The 17,794-nt window shown below is 44.3% G+C and overlaps 1 protein-coding gene and 1 long non-coding RNA gene across 2 annotated transcripts in view; one reads left to right on the top strand and one right to left on the bottom strand.

The window, feature by feature from the left end:
• LOC146812055 (uncharacterized) overlaps positions 1-4,770 on the top strand; it is a 149,574-nt gene extending 144,804 nt beyond the window's left edge. The window contains exon 4 of the long non-coding RNA XR_014966815.1: positions 3,568-4,770. This is a non-coding gene — a long non-coding RNA (uncharacterized LOC146812055). The remainder of the gene's footprint in view (positions 1-3,567) is intronic.
• The window catches only part of LOC146812054 (fer-1-like protein 4), a 1,053,957-nt gene that overhangs the window by 395,915 nt on the left and 640,248 nt on the right, over positions 1-17,794 (bottom strand). The gene's annotated exons all lie outside the window — the stretch shown is intronic.

Here is a 17,794-nt window from a genome sequence, read left to right as displayed (position 1 = left end):
TCTAAGTGAGAAAGTCTGCATGTTTAAACAGGTCCATTGTAGTAATGTATTTTCCTGTAAGCACGAGCATGTTCACGTATTGTAAATCACCACGCTGGGTTTCACTCACCATGGGGGCTGTTTGAAAATCATTCCTCGCCCTGCCGTTCTCCACTTAAGCACAGGGGTAAGTTCACAGCTATCAGTTTGGTAACCAAATTGCTCCATTTATCGTAAACGGCGACTCAGTGTCGATGAGGATCACCTTCCTGGTAAGTGGCGGCGGTTTTGGCAGGCATTTACATACTCGTCACCAAATGCCACTTCCTGCCGAACAACTTGTGGGCGGGTGTCGTTGGCGCGATAGTGGCTTTCACGCAAAATATTCATCACCAATTTCCAACAGGATTTAGCAACGCACTCCACGGACTCTCTTTCTTCAAACCATTTTATTTATTAAGGGCAGACCGGTTTCGGCTTTCCGCCTTCATCAATGCCTCATTTGCATGTCATTCACAATGCCCCTATTTAAATATCCATGTGTATTATGCTATTGGTCAGGAAAAATACGGAGAGTGATGACGGACTTCAATGCAGATAGCCTTATTTAATTAATGTTCCGTCTTCCATATCAGCATGTTTGATCTTAGTATACTCTAAGTGAGAAAGTCTGCATGTTTAAACAGGTCCATTGTAGTAATGTATTTTCCTGTAAGCACGAGCATGTTCACGAATTGTAAATCACCACGCTGGGTTTCACTCACCATGGGGGCTGTTTGAAAATCATTCCTCGCCCTGCCGTTCTCCACTTAAGCACAGGGGTAAGTTCACAGCTATAAGTTTGGTAACCAAATTGCTCCATTTATCGTAAACGCCGACTCAGTGTCGATGATGATCACCTTCCTGGTAAGTGGCGGCGGTTCTGGCAGGCATTTACATACTCGTCACCAAATGCCACTTCCTGCCGAACAACTTGTGGGCGGGTGTCGTTGGCGCGATAGTGGTTTTCACGCAAAATATTCATCACCAATTTCCAACAGGATTTAGCAACGCACTCCACGGACTCTCTTTCTTCAAACCATTTTATTTATTAAGGGCAGACCGGTTTCGGCTTTCCGCCTTCATCAATGCCTCATTTGCATGTCATTCACAATGCCCCCATTTAAATATCCATGTGTATTATCCTATTGGTCAGGAAAAATATGGAGAGTGATGACGGACTTCAATGCAGATAGTCTTATTTAATTAATGTTCCGTCTTCCATATCAGCATGTTTGATCTTAGTACACTCTAAGTGAGAAAGTCTGCATGTTTAAACAGGTCCATTGTAGTAATGTATTTTCCTGTAAGCATGAGCATGTTCACGTATTGTAAATCACCACGCTGGGTTTCACTCACCATGGGGGCTGTTTGAAAATCATTCCTCGCCCTGCCGTTCTCCACTTAAGCACAGGGGTAAGTTCACAGCTATCAGTTTGGTAACCAAATTGCTCCATTTATCGTAAACGGCGACTCAGTGTCGATGAGGATCACCTTCCTGGTAAGTGGCGGCGGTTCTGGCAGGCATTTACATACTCGTCACCAAATGCCACTTCCTGCCGAACATTAATTAAATAAGACTATCTGCATTGAAGTCCGTCATCACTCTCCGTATTTTTCCTGACCAATAGGATAATACACATGGATATTTAAATGGGGGCATTGTGAATGACATGCAAATGAGGCATTGATGAAGGCGGAAAGCCGAAACCGGTCTGCCCTTAATAAATAAAATGGTTTGAAGAAAGAGAGTCCGTGGAGTGCGTTGCTAAATCCTGTTGGAAATTGGTGATGAATATATATATATATATATATATATATATATATATATATATATATATATATATATATTCACTGAAAAAACCATAGGTTTCACACATGTTATAGTTAGCTGGTCATTTTACTGATAAAAAACCAATGAAATTCCCCCGTTATAGTTACTGTAGGCAACTATAACTCACGCGACCGTAATCCTCTGCTGATGCTAATACTGTATTGAGACACTTATTTGCCCATGTCTTCTTCCATTAAATTGTAGCTATACATATATTACAAATATTTTTTTTTCATAAAGACACATATGTCATCAGCAGAGGATTACGGTCGCGTGAGTTATAGTTGCCTACAGTAACTATAACGGGGGAATTTCATTGGTTTTTTATCAGTAAAATGTCCAGCTAACTATAACATGTGTGAAACCTATGGTTTTTTCAGTGAATTTGCAAGGTTTTTTAAATGCTAATTCCTAACTATAACGTGTGTGAAACCTATGGTTTTTTCAGTGAATTTGTACGGTTTTTTAAATGCCAAGTTACTTTACGCCATTTGTGGCGTGCGCGCCCACTTAACGCAGTTCGTTCCGTGCGCGCACGGTGCGCTTCGCGCACCGTGCGCGCACAGTGAGCACGCGGTGCGCTTCGTGCACCGCGTGCCCACGTTACGCTAGATGGGCCATGAACGCACGATGCGCTTCGCGCACCGTGCGCACATGGAGGACATATGACGAGCATCGTTGTGACAGGTAAAATATATGTTTTGTTTACCTCTAATAAGCCATGCACAAAAGGTGCCCTTTATTATTATTTGTTACCGTACGCGTACGGTAAGCGTAATCGGCAAAATTTTCAAAAATTGCCTTTTTTCACTCGACATGGCTAGGTGCTTGGGAGCTGTGTAAACAGCCCCTTTACATGTTTTTGCACTTGGTTTTTCAACCCCCTGTCAGAGTGCGAGAGAGAAAATGGCGGCCGCCGCTTCCTGGTTTCGACCGATTCGAATGTTTACTAAGATCTAAGGGCCAATCAGAATCGCGCTCGCGCACGCCACCGTACGCGTACGGTAAGCGCACCCTAAGCGCACCGTACGCTGGCTCAGATATATATATTGATTTAAAGGCTATTTTCTCTGAATCTACTGAACATATTTACACCAAACCTACAAAAGGCACTTCCTTGACCTGAGGACTACCTCTCTGCCAAATTTCAAGTAATTCTGTTCAGCCGTTCGGGCTGTAGCTGTGTCTAAAGGTCCAATGGAAAAATGCATGGGAAAAACGCGTTTTGGGACCCCCCTTTTATCTCAGCCCCCGCTTGACGAATCCCCCCGAGACTTTCAGGGTAGGAGCGGAGCATAGCGCCCCACCTATTTTGAAAAATTCGCGAGGATTCGTCAACCGGCACCAAAGTTATTCAAAATAGAATGTTGCGGATTTCCTATGGAAACGTGGTCCTGACTATAACTATCTACTGGCGACCGCCAGTAGGTAATATATATATATATATATATATATATATATATATATATATATATATATATATATATATATATATATATATATATACTGTGAATCCTTCTGCAATAAAGCACTTTATCTTCTAAGCACACTGTGGTCCGTACCCGATTTCCGTCGTGGGATTGGTGAAGTTTCGGGATTGTGGTTCCTCATTGCAACCACTAGCCCCAGAATGCACCATAATTATTGAATCAAGGAGTAATAGAAACCGATGAGGAAAAACGCTGGTTGTTGACTGCCATTCTTTTGCTTCACAGGCTGTCCAGAGGAAGGGCGTAATGCTTGAAACGCGTTGGCAGCAAATTCTAAGGGGCTATGTACATGAGACCTGAGCGACGATCCTGAGTGTGCCTCCACCGCAAGGGGAACTTTGTTTGTATATTTGAGTGACCGCCCTGGGTCACGGAAGGCACCACCACATGAACTCTGTGGGTTCGCTGCCACTGGAGCTCGAGCGGCGAGGTAAAGCGGGAGATGCCTGGTATTGCAATTACATTTCTCATGTGACATTTTGATTCCCCGATTATTGATTGTTTTTAAAAGCTTGAAATGGTTTGGCGGTATCCCATTGCAACTACTGCCCCAGAATGCACCATAATTATTGAATCAAGGAGTATTAAAAACCGATGAGGGAAAACGATGGTTGTTGACTGCCATTCTTTTGCCTCACAGGCTGCCCATGAGGAAGGGCGTAATGCTTGAAACGCGTTGACAGCAAATTCTAAGGGGCTATGTACATGAGACCTGAGCGACGATCCTGAGTGTGCCTCCACCGCAAGGGGAACTTTGTTTGTATATTTGAGTGACCGCCCTGGGTCACGGATGGCACCACCACATGAACTCTGTGGGTTCGCTGCCGCTGGAGCTCGAGCAGCGAGGCGAAGCAGGAGATGCCTGGTATTGCAATTGCATTTCTCATGTGACATTTTGTTTCCCCGATTACTGATTATTTTTAAAAGCTTGAAATGGTTTGGCGGTATCCCATTGCAACTACTAGCCCCAGAATGCACCATAATTATTGAATCAAGGAGTAATAAAAACCGATAAGGGAAAATACCGGTTGTTGACCGCCATTCTTTTGCTTCACAGGCTGCCCATGAGGAAGGGCGTAATGCTTGAAACGTGTTGGCAGCAAATTCTAAGGGGCTATGTCCATGAGACCTGAGCGACGATCCTGAGTGTGCCTCCACCGCAAGGTGAACTTTGTTTGTATATCTGAGTGACCGCCCCGGGTCACGGATGGCACCACCACATGAACTCTGTGGGTTCGCTGACGCTCGAGCGGCGAGGCGAAGCAGGAGATGCCTGGTATTGCAATTGCATTTCTCATGTGACATTTTGTTTCCCTGATTAGTGATTGTTTTAAAAGCTTGAAATGGTTTGGCCGTATCCCATTGCAACTACTAGCCCCAAAATGCACCAAAATTATTGAATCAAGGAGTAATAAAAACCGATGAGGGAAAACGCTGGTTGTTGACCGCCATTCTTTTGCTTCACAGGCTGCCCATGAGAAAGGGCGTAATGCTTGAAACGTGTTGGCAGCAAATTCTAAGGGGCTATGTACATGAGACCTGAGCGACGATCCTGAGTGTGCCTCCACCTCAAGGGGAACTTAGTTTGTGAGTATATATATATATTTATATATATATATATATATATATATATAATTTTTCTCACAAAAAACGAGGGTTATGGGGTCATTATAGTTAGGCTTTCATTTTACTCATACAAAACTAGAGAAATTCAGCAGTTATAGTTACCTGAGCTGACCTCACATATTACATCACTCATGACATAGCCGGGGACACATACCGTGAGTCTAAGTGTTTTGTAAATGTTTCTGAGACTTAAAGAGATATTCTAGGCTACAGCATAAGTTAAATTCCTATTTTTTCTGTACTAGTAATTAGCCATTATTTCTATGATCTCATCTGTGTGGCTGTGTGACTGTCTGTATCAGTGTGTGAGTAGATGTCTGAGTGGCTGTATGGGTTTGTGAGTGAGTGTCTGAGTGAGTGGCTGTATGGATGTGTTAGTGGGTATGTGAGCAGCTGTATGGGTGACTGAGTGGCTGTATTGGAGAGTGAGTGGGTATGTCAGTGGCTGTATGGTTGAATTAGTGGCTATGTGTGTGGCTGTATAGGTACGTGATTGGGTGTGTGGTTGGCTGTATGAGTGACTGAGTGGTTGTGAGAGTGACTGTATGGGTGAGGGAGTGGGTGTGTGAGTGGTTGTAATTATGAGTGAGTAGATGTTTGAGTGTGTATAGCTAAGTGGGTGTGAGTAACTGTATTGGAGAGTGAATGTTTGTGGAATTGGCTGTAAGGGTGAGTGAGTGGGTTTGTGAGAGGTTGTATGGATATGTGAATGAATATATAAGTGGTTCTGTGGGTGTGTGGGTGAGTGAGTGAGTGGTTATATGGGTGAGTGAGTAGCTGTGTCAGTGGCTGTATGGGTAAGTGAGTTGGTGTGTGAGTAGCTGTATTGGTGAGTGAGTAGCAGTATGAGTGGTTATATGGGTGAGTACATGAGTGTGCGAGTACTTGTATGGGTGAGCGAGTGAATGTGAGAGTTTCTTTTTATTTATTTATACAATCTTTAATAAAGATAGTAACAAAATAAAACCCACCCTCAACACAAGCGGAGAAGATATGAATGCCATCTGCATTATATAGCGTGCACCTCGGACAGAATGTTCCCTTACCACTCCCCCATTTAGCAATTTTATCTGGCATATAATACAAAAAAAATACATGTTTTAAAAGACTGTGCTTGTAATTTTGTCGACATTAAAATAGTTTGTGACATGACATATGCATACTTAAATTCCTCATTTGAAATCCCTACTTTCTCCTGCCACTTCTTTGAGACTTTATCCATATCATATGGGAATACCGTATTAATAAGAGTATATATTTCCCCAATGGTGCTTGTTTCAGTGTGAAGTAGTTTCTCCAGAATTTCTACTTTTTCAAATTTAACCTTTCCCCAACCTTTCGTGCCAAAAAATCTCTAATTTGAAGGTACTTAAAAAAGTCTCGCCAATCTAAATTAAAATCCTTTTTTATTTCTTTAAAGGATTGTATCCCTATAGGGGAGAGTAGGCAACCTATCTGAACAATTCCTGCATCTTTCCATTTTTGATTGTTGGTTAGGGGAGTGTAAAAAGAAATTCTACCAATTCCAAGCATTCTTCTTATTGAACTCCATACTTTAAACCCACTATATAGAGTTTTGTACCTGACTTTTTTATGATAACTATTATGTAGATGGCGCCAGAGATAACCTCTACTCTCATTGCCAAGCACAAGTTCGAAAATGGATGGTGTACTATCCAACTGTACTTCCTCACTAGTGTTCTGTAATAACTCTCTGCTATATAGCAAGACGGAAGCCCAATAATATGCTTTTAAATTTGGGAGTGCCAGCCCTCCCTATCTTTAGAGAGGGTGAGGAATATATAAGCATGCCGTGGTTGTGAATAAGCCCAAATAAAACTAGAAAACATTCTCTCTATTGATTTAAACCATTGTGTTGAAAATTCTAAACATATTGCTCTGAACACATATAAAATCTTGGGAAAAAACACCATCTTAATAACGTTAACTCTACCTATATCAATCAATCAATTTATCTTTATTCGGTTTTCATATAGTGATACCAAAAAATCATAAAAGCACAATTTTCAACAGTGATTAAGAACAATTTTTCTATCTCATTAAAACATTAAGTTTAAAAATTCTTTTCAATTGATGATTTCATGACATCGTTATTGAGCACTGTAAACAAGCAGGAGTTTCTTTAAAAAAAACTAATATATTAATTTAAGAAAAGAGTTAAAAACTTAATCACAGTACAGAATTCATAGTAAAACATTCTTCACAGATGCTTTCTGTGCTTAATAGTAGATTTCAAGTATTGTGCTATATTCCTTGTAAAACATTCCACATCTAAAACTCTACCTATAAAAGAAAGATGCAGATTATCAAGACGTTGAAGATCTTTTTGCATTGTACCCATAATTGGTACTAGATTTATTTTGACCACATTTTCTAGCTTGGATGATATGCAGACCCCTAAATATATAGCCTTCTCTACGACATGTATGCCATTCATTTTTGTTTTATCATTCAAAACAATCTGTGTTTTGCCTTGGTTAAGAGCATAGCCTGAGACCTGACCAAAACTCTTGGCCTCGTCTTTAATAACTGTCATGGCGGTATTAGGACCTGCAGTTACCAGAGCGATATCATCCGCATAGGCTAAGGATTTGGTGGGATAATTCTGAGACCATAAAGATGTTATTTCTGTATTTTCTTCAAGTTTACGAATAAAAGGATCGATATAAATCGTGAATAACAGCGGAGAACAGGGGCAGCCCTGCCGCGTACCTCGGGATATTGTGAATTCTTTTGAAAGGATACCATTAATCATTACTGCAGCTGTTGGTTTAATATATAGCTTTTGCACTGCTTTGATATACCCATCCTTAATTCCAACCCTGGACATGGAGACCCACAAATATTGCCCGGAGACCCTATCAAAGGTTCTTTCCGCATCTAATAAAACCAATGCTATAAGGTCTCCTGCAACATCCATAGTATCAAAAAAGGGTGATAACTCTTTGGATATGATTTATAGTGGATCTCCCTAGCACAAATCCATGTTGTCGTTTGGCGAGCACTTTATGGATGATTGGTGCGATTCTATTAGCCAGCATTTTAGAATATATTTTCGGATCAGCGCTAATGAGTGTGATAGGCCTATAAAATACTAATTGTTCTGGGGATTTATTTTTCTTTGGAAAGTTAACTATTTTTGCCCTTGACCAGGAGCTCGGAGGTTGACCACCCTTGAAAATATTTATCATGAGATCTGAAAGAACAGTTTTAATTTGTTCTATAAAGGTGACATGAAATTTAGACGGAATAGAGTCCGTTCCCATAGCTTTCCCCTTTGCCAGGCCTCTAATTGTCCTTAAGATTTATTCCTCGTCGGGTAGATCCTCTAAAGTTTGCCTGATTTTCTACATCAAATTTTTCGCCCACTATAATATTTAGGTACCCCTCGATATCTTGCTGCCCACCCTCCTCCTCTGCAGTATATAAATCATGATAAAATCTCCAAAAGGCTTCTCTTATGATCTTGGGGTCAGTTATTTGGCCTAACACAGGATCATTAATGTCTCGTATCAGGTTTAAAGAGGCCTCTTGTCTTGTACGCACTGCAAGTTGGTGGCCAATTTGCTCGTTTACCTCATAGACCATTTCTTTTTGTGCTAAAGTTTTTTTACAGCTTTATCGGTAAATGTGTTGGTTATCGCTGCCTTGGCTATTGCAACCTGTCTTTGTATTCATTCTATCTCGCTGTTCGTTCTAGCCGCCCACACCAATTCCTCTTCAGCCAATTTAAGATTATCCTGTAATATCTTAAAAGATTCCCTGGCTTGTTTATTTGCATTTAGAGAATATCGTAACGTTTCTCCTCTAACTCTGGCCTTTAAGGCGTCCCACACAATTTCGATTGTCGTGCTCCCTACATTATCTTCCAAAAAATTCAGGATACATTCTCTCATGTGTGCTCAGTATTCACTATCTAGAAGCAGGATCTTCTCGAATGTCCAGGATCTTATGTTGGAGTTACCCGTTCCTACTTCTATATTACAAATTAATGGATTATGATCCGATAAGACACGCTGCAATTTCTCTACTCTGTATTTTGTTTTGAAAGAATTGGAGATGAGCACATAATCTAGTCTGGCGTGGGTGGAGTGTGGGTTGGAAAAAAATGCATACCTTGGGTCTTTTAGATTTGCAGTCTGGCAGCCATCCACTAAACTATGTATCTGACACATATTTTGTAATGCCTTAAATACTTTAGGCTTCCGTCCCGTATAGCACCATCCCTCCTCCATAGACCAGGCGTTGGGAAGATTAATATTAAAATCCCCACAAACCATCAGTGGTAAAGGCCAGTGGGTAAGTTCACTTGAAATATCATCAAACACTACAGCATCATCACTGTTACTACCATATATTGTGCAGAGTGTTATATTTTGCCCAGCCCTGTATTGACCTTCTGTAACTTATCTGCTTTAGAACGGCAAAACACCAACCCACTCCCTTTAGCTAAAATAGCCACCCCTCGGACCCTGGCCCCCTGTGATGTTGCGCTTATCACCCTGATCCCTAGTGTTTTTAAAACATGTGTTTGAGAACCTTCTATGTGTGTTTCTTGAAGACACACAACATTGACTCCCAGTGCTTGTAATCCCACTGCTACTTTTGTCTTTTTTTTATAACGTTCAAACCACATATATTCATAGACATAACCTTTAAAACCCCCATACCCTTAAATATCGTCTATTAGATAGAACTCCGTATCAAGTGAATAGTAGAAACATTTTAGCCACATAGGTCCTGGTTCTTTCTACGCACCATACATTTCCTGCCTCCATTGACATGCTTGCATTTCTCATGTCCTTTTTAATCGCCTGTCTGACACCCTCCCCCTGCATGAGCCTGTGTGAGGACCTCCGAATCTGCCCACCTTTCTACTCCTTCTCTTACTATTGCTATTACATCACATTATGCCTTAATCCCGTATTTTTCAACCGATTTTATACACAATTCCAATACTGAATTTTACTAAAGAAAAAAACACAAAGAAAGAAAAAGAAAAAACTTAATCTCTTAGATCCTCCAGTTTCTGACACTATATCATCCAACATTTTTTGGGCTTGTATTTCTCGGCTGAAGTTGAAATTCTGCCCCTTCTAGACCACCTTGAGCCTAGCTGGATTTTTCAGAAATACCAATACCCCTGCCTTTTGAAATGGTGTCATTAATTGTCTGAGTCGCCATCTACGCTCCACTGTTGCGTGGGCAAAATCTGGTTTCGCAAAATAGGCAAAGCTCTCAAACTGTTTCCTGGCGTTGGGTCGAGCTAAATCATATACAGCCTGTCTGAGGATAAAGTTGCCGAAAAACACCAATATGGCCCATGGTAATGCATTTGTCTCTGAGACATGCTTAGCTTGAGTTAATGGAAATCCGTGAGCCCTCTGTACTTCTTTTTCCCAGTCCCAAGATGATAATTCCAGTAGCGATTCCTTGAGCATCTTCACCACAAATTTCCTTGTGTTATTGCCTTCAAGGTTCTCCGGCGCCCCGAGCAGCCGCAGGTTATTCCGGCGTTGGCGGTTCTCAAAATCCTCCAATTTCCACAGCACATCTTTAATAGTTTTATCCTGAAGAGTGGACTGTACCTGAAGGGTTTCCACTGACTTTTCCAAGACTTCCGTGCGTGATTCCACCATACTCATCCGTTCTGCGATATCTGAACAAATTTTCCCTACTTTACGTACAGACCCTTGTAAATTGTTTGTGGCTTACCTTGTATTAGAAATGGGATCTCTGGTTGGCTAAGGCTTGCGCCAAAGCCAGGCAGAGACCACCACTCTAGTCAGGGCAAGGGAGTTACACGCCAAAGATAACCCCTGCTCACCCCCTTGGTAGCTTAGCACGAGCAGTCAGGCTTATCCCAGAGGCCATGTGTAAAGCATTTGCGCACGCACACAGCAACAACATCCCAGGCACACTATAAAAGGAACTCCACACAAGGTTATATCAAAAAACAGCCTTTGTATTCTCATAACATATTAGAATAGTAAACACATATTATACATGGTGCCAACTGGCACTGGGTCATATCTACAAGGGATTATTTACACCTAACAGGGCCCACTGGACCACTGTCAGAACCATCACAAAGTGAACTTAGTAAAAGTAAAACAGATCATAAACGTACAACCAGTGACCACTGGTAATCACGGTACTTAGCATGAGCCTGTAACATAAACTGCATTATGCACAGTATCACATCAGGCGTGAATTACATTCTGCACCAACCTCACCAGCATAAACACCTTATGCAATCTCCTCATAAGTCTAAACACATTAGACCCTAATCTCCTAAACATAACTTGCGCTTAGGAAATAAAACACAGTAGAGAATATCTCAAACCTAACCATAGTAGGTACAACCTCATAATCATAAAAGACCACATTTAGAGGTATAACCAATGGTGCGTAAATCATACTACATACATTACGTTTCCTAGCACCCTATAACTCACATTAGGGCCTGGCGCCGTATAATCCTAACAGTTCCCCTGACCAACTGGCCATCTCAAAAAGGGGCTCAAATGCCCTATGTCCCAAGAGTCAGGGCGCGCTGCCAAAGCAGCGAAAGTCAAGGGTGCGCAATCTGCACAGGCCTAAACGTTGCAGCTGGCACTAAGTGCTGCGCAGCTGTGAATGTCAGGGGCAAAGGAGTGCATCTCACTCCTGACTCAGACATGTCCCCCAAAGAAACAAATGGCCTAAACGTTACAGCTGCCCACTACTTGCTGGGCAGCTGTAACTATCCAATGAGGCCTGGCATCACGGTGCCCTTTGATTCAATGTGCCAACGTTGGAGCTACACTGGGCTCCAAAACAATCAAGACCACAACTGGAGCAACCACGAACCCCTCTGGCCCTTAAAACAAATATGCCCCCTTCGTTGGAGCCACCTAGGCTCTAAGAATAACTATGCCAAACATTGGAGCTACACGGGTCTCTGTAAACAAATAATGCCCCCAAGCCCCCACGGAGACTTTAAAAACAAATGGTGGCCACGTTGGAGCGCCCTGCTGCCATCCGGGGCCGTTCTGACTCTGGACTGCCGTCAGGGTGCCGCAATCAGCACCAACATTGTGGCCCCTGGAGCCCCGACTCACCGGACTGGTCTGGGGGACTCCATCTCCTGCGGTACTCGGCTCTTCGCCTGGTCCCTCCCTTGGGACTGGGGGGTTCACCAGGACAGCATGCGGGGCTCCGTCTTCGTCACAGAAGCCCCGCTGGGAATCCCGCGCCGGTCTCTCTCTTCACCCGGCCCCCGCCTTTGGGACCAGGACTTGACCGGGAGACCAGCGAGGCACTGCACGGCTTCCCCCAGGCAGGGGGAAGCGTAAGTCGAGTCCACCAGGCCCCGCCCACGTCACAACACGGGTTGTCTGACTTCTGGGTCGCATTTGGCAGCGGCCCGGCGGTCTTTACTCGGGGACTTCTCCGCAATACGGGGTAGGCTCCCGTTTTCGCACCAAGATACCGGCGGTGTGTTAGCACCCGGCGTGACCGCAGATAAGCGGGGTGGGCAACCGCAGAGGCCATGAAGAATGTGGGGTGGGCACCCGCCCGTAAGCAAAGAAATAAGCGGGGTGGGTACCCGCAATAGGGACAAGGCGGGGGAATCCCTACGCTGGGGATTCCCTCCCAAAAGGGGCTGCAGCTATGTGTTGCGAAGCCCACGCTCTCCATCAGCTGGGCAAAGTAAAAATAAAGCGCTCCTTCACAAAATAAAAGCACTCTTCAACACAAAATGCTCCTGGAGGACTGAAAAGTAAAGCGCTCACAAGTCGCCAAGGAGCCACAGCTCCAGTAGCAAGCACAGGTCCCTCTGTAAAAAGGCATCAGTCCTTAGGTGAGGAAAATTAAGCAAAAAGGTCATGTAGAGAGTAAGGGCAATGCAGGGCCCAGGGAGGCAAGCCCTCATGGTAGTCCCCCCTGGGCCCCAGCAGCAGCACGCCCTGGCAGGAACAGCAACCAAGAACTGAACACTTTCGTGGGGTCGCAGCCCCTATATTTATATGCCCTTTTCCTTTGTGACACAGCACAGGGCTTGGGGATACCAGTCAGAACTGGTTAAGGGAAGCTTTCGAGCACTTTGTTGTGCTCAGCTCCTCTCTCCTTTGTCAGGTGGAGGCTAGGTGCTCAGACGCACCACAGGGGGTGGAGCCAGCATTGTGGAGGGAAGCCACAGTTCTATTCAGGTCCCAGGTGCGACTCCTCCCTTCCATCTGCATCCAGATCTCTCTATTCACTACTGGGCTGACTCACCCTGGCTCTTGGAATTCCCCAGCCCTCTCAGCTCCTGTAAATCACAAGCCAGACATGCAATTCACATCAGGCAGGCAGACACACAGCACACAGAAATGCCAACTTCTAAAAGTGACACTTCTCCACCAGTCACAATAAATCTGCGCACACCATTGCGCAGCATTTATTCACACGAGTTCGGACATACTAAACTCGACCCTGCTCTCCCCTCATACCAGGAATTACCATGGACACACATATCCCCCATGCATTCCTATGGGAGGGTAGGCCAATCTCCACACACGCACTCAGAGAGCGCACGCACCTTACACTGGACCACCAATACCAGGTCACAGGAAAGGCAAAAAGTTTAGGGGTGAACCTGCCAAAAAGAGCCAAGTCCAACACCTTGCTTGTGGATTGTCTGCTTTGACGTCGTCTTGAAAGGATCTATGGGATTGTAAAATTAGAGCGAGTGATGGGTCTGAGGGGGACCCCCTCTTACGTTGCTCTGGTACGCCTCCCATGGCATTTGAGAGTTTCTTATCTTCGTCTTGTGTCTCTGGGGACATCATTATTGAAGCTGAATAGCCCTATCCCATCTCAGCAGATCTCTCTTGATCTTGATCTTTAGAGGCATTTCGACGAGCATCACCACTTGATACCCTTTTAGATTTTTTCATGGCGGTAGTGGGCTTCTCATCAGGAATCCTATCACCTGTAAGTGAATAATCCTCTTCTTCCCTACTATCAAATATAATATTATCTGATTGTTCGGATTCTTCTGTAAGGGAAAAAAACTTTTCCCCTGTTACATCCAAGGGTGGCTCACATTGTTCAATAAGCCCTTTGACCAACACCCTCTGGGGGGGGGCATCAAATTGCCATGTATATCTGCAACATCTGGGATTACATCTTTATCAACCAAATTACAGACTGATTATGAATCTTGTTCCACTGCTATATTCTTCACTGTCCCCCTTTGATTGTTCGCACATTCCTCTATTTGTGGTCCCTCAGTCATGGATATGTTTTCCACCGTCGTCTGTGCCACTCCTAGTGGTACACTGTCAATAAGTGATTGCTCAATTTGGTCAGATTCAATCCCTGGGCTCTCTGAAGAATTTGTTCCTGCTTGGTACACGTCTTTTGTCTCACCTTTAGGTAAAAAAAGACTTGTGATAGCCGGTTGTGTTTTCCCCAACTCACCGGGTACTTTACTTTTGCGGCTGACTACTTTTGCCGTGGGGTCGCCATTTCTTTTCCCCCCCGCTACATGTATAGCCTTACCCAGCTTGTCAGTTCGAGAAGGGCGCTCACTTCTCTGGTTCTCCATTTTTGAGTCTGCTCCATTTTGCCATTATGTCGCAGCTGCCGTTCCTTGCTTCCCTCTGCCTCGAGTTGCAATTGACACTGGTAGCTCTTCTGGGAACGCGCAGCATTTCCTCAGCAACCACGATGAAGCGTACGCACGCTCGCCGCCAGTAATCACTGTTAGCAATAGCTGCGCTATTCTTTCCCTACTCCGGAGCTCAGACCAGGTATTCCTACTGCTGCATGAGCTATGTCCGCTCCACAACGTAGCCGGTCCGGCACACATCAAGGCACTGTGAGTCCTGTCACCGCCCATGGCCACTCGCATGCCGTTCCTGCCGCCAAACTGATCCGTGATATGTTTGGACCGGGTAAGAGAGAGGTTTCGTAGGTTTCTATTCCAATACCATCTTGCCACTGTGCCTGAATGTGTGAGTTTCTAAATTGGTGATTGAGAGGGTGTGTGAGTGGCTGTGAGGTTGTATGAATATGGGTGCAAGTGCTTGAATATCTGTACGGCGGAATGTGTGAATGGCTGTATTGATAAGTGAGGGGACACATGAGTGGCTATCTGGGTGAGTTAGTGGGTGTGTGAAAGGCAGTATGAGTGAGTAGATGTGTGAGTGGCTCTATGGATGAGTGATTGGTTGTGTGAGTACTGCTATGGGTCTGTGAATGGGTATGCAAAGGGTTGTGTGGGAGTGGGTGTATGAGAGGGTCTATATGGGTGTGAGTGGGCATTTGAGTGGTTCTGTGGACGATGTCATCAGTGATGTCATTTGAGATGTCATCAGTGATGTCACTGACCATGTCATGAGTGATGCAATATGTGAAGTCATAAGCAGTGCATTGCGAGAGCGTAAGATATAGCTAGCCCAGGTAACTATAACTGCTGAATTTCTCTGTTTTTGTAAGAAGAAAGAAATGTGAGCCTAACTATAACGTCCCTGTAAGGTTTAGTTTTTTTCAGCGAATTTCTAAGTTGTTTTTTATTCTATTTCCTAACTATAATGTCCTTGTAACCTTTGTTTTTTCAATGAATGTCTAATGTTTTTTTTTCAATTCTATTTCTTAACTATAATGTCCCTATAACCTTTGGATTCCTAAGGTTTTTTAATTTTATTTCCTAAGTGTAACCTGTAACCTTTGGGAGCGAATGTGTGAGTGAGTGCATGAGTGTCTCAGTTGGTTTGTGAGTAAGAGTGCAGCCATCTCACTGGGTGTGTGAGTGGTTGTGTGAGTGTCTCAGTGGGCCTGGGAGTAGCTGCATGTGTCTCACTGGGTGTGTGAGTGTATGCATGAGTTTCTGAGTGAGTGTGTACATGTCTGAGTAGGTGCATGAGTGTCTGATTGGGTCTGTGAGCAGGTGTGAGAGTGTCTGAGTGGGTTTGCGAGTACTTCCATGTGTGTGTAAGTCAGTCTGTGAGTAAATGCATGAGTGTCTGAGTGGGTCTGTGAGTGGGTGCATGAGTGTCTGAGCGGGTCTGTGAGTAGGTGTTAGAGTGTCTCAGTGGGTTTGTGAGTATCTACACAAATGTGTGAGTAAGTTTGTGAGTGAGTGCATAAGTGGGTCACTGAGTGTGTGTGTGAGTCTCTGAATGGGTCTGTGAGTGGGTGCATGAGTGTCTGAGTGGGTCTGCGAGTGAGTGCATGAGTGCCTGAATGGGTCACTGACTGGGTGTGTGAGTCTCTGAGTGGGTCTGTGAGTGGGTTTGTGAGAGTCTGTGTGGGTGCATGAGTGTCTGAGTGGGTCTGTGAGTGGGTGCATGAGTGTCTGACTGAGTGTCTGAGTGGGTCTGTGAGTAGGTGGTGAGAGTGGCTCAGTGGGTTTGTGAGTACCTCCACAAATGTATGAGTAAGTTTGTGATTGGGCATGAGTGACTGAGTGAGTGACTGAGTGGGTGTGTGAGTGTCTGAGTGGGTGCAAGAGTGCCTGAGTGGGTCTGTGAGTGGGTGTCAGAATATCTGAGAAGGTTTGAGACTGCCTCCATAAGTGTGTGACTCAGTCTGTGAATGAGTGCATTAGTGTCTAAGTAGATTTATAAGTGGGTGCATGAGTCTCTAAGTAACTAGGAGTGGGTGTGTCAGTCTATGAGTAAGTCTGTGAGTGAGTACCTCAGTCTCTGAGTAGGTCTGTGAGTGAGTGAATGAATGTGTCTGAGTGGGTTTGTGAGTGAGTGCATGGGTCTCTGAGTGAATCTTTATGTGAGTGCATGAGTCTCTGAGTGGTTATGTAAGTAGGTGCATGAGTCTGAGAGTATCTGTGGGTGGGTGCATGAGTGTCTAAGTAGGTCTATGAGAGGGTACCTGAGTGTTTGAGTGAGTGTTTCAGTGGGTCTATGAGTAGGTGTGAGAGTGTCTCAAAGTGCTTGTGAGTGCCTCTACGAGTGTGTGAGTCAGTCTGTGAGTGAGTGCATGAGTGTCTGAGTAGGTCTGTGTATGGGTATGTGAGTTTCTGAGGAGGTCTGTGAGTGGGTACATGAGTGTCTGAGTTGGTGCGTGAGTGTCTGAGTGGTTCTGTGAGTGGGTATCAGAGTGTCTGAAAGGGTTTGCGACTGCCTTCATAAGTGTGTGACTCAGTCTGTGAGTGAGTGCGTTAGTGTCTAAGTGGGTCTGTAAGTGGGTGCATGAGTCTCTAAGTAACTCTGTGAGTGGGTGTGTCTCTGTGAGTAGGCCTGTGAGTGAGTATCTGAGTCTCTGAGTAGGTCTGTGAATGAGCCCATGTGTCTCTGAGTAGGGTTTTGAGTGAGTGTATGAGTCTGTGAGTGAATCTGTACCTGAGTGCATGAGTTTCTAAGTGGGTCTGTTAGTGACTGCATGAGTCTCTGAGTGGGTCTGTAAATGGGTACACGAGTCTCTAAGTAACTATGTGAGTGGGTGTGTGAGTTTCTAAGTGGGTCTGTGGTTGGGTGCATGAGTGTCTAAGTAGGTCTGTCAGTGGGTGCGTGAGTATCTGAGTGGGTCTGTGAGTGGGTGCATGAGTCTCTGTGAGGGTTTGGGAATGGGTGTATAAGTGTCTAATTGGGTTTGTGAGTGAGTGGGTGTGTGAGTGTCTGAGTAGATCTGGAAGTGAGTGTATGAGTGTCTGAGTGCTTTATGTTTTGCCCTCAGCTGCTCTGATTTGCCTTTTCTGCTTGTGTTCCTGCCCTCTGTTTTGCCTTTTCTGCTCATTTTTCTCTCCTATGTTTTGCGCTCTTCTGATCTGTTTTTATTTATTTAATAGTTTTGAAGGTTTTATATAGCACGAACA

The sequence above is a fragment of the Triturus cristatus genome, chromosome 7 (assembly GCF_964204655.1).
Source record: "Triturus cristatus chromosome 7, aTriCri1.1, whole genome shotgun sequence".
NCBI lineage: Eukaryota > Metazoa > Chordata > Amphibia > Caudata > Salamandridae > Triturus > Triturus cristatus.
This window is presented reverse-complemented; position numbering and strand designations above follow the sequence as displayed.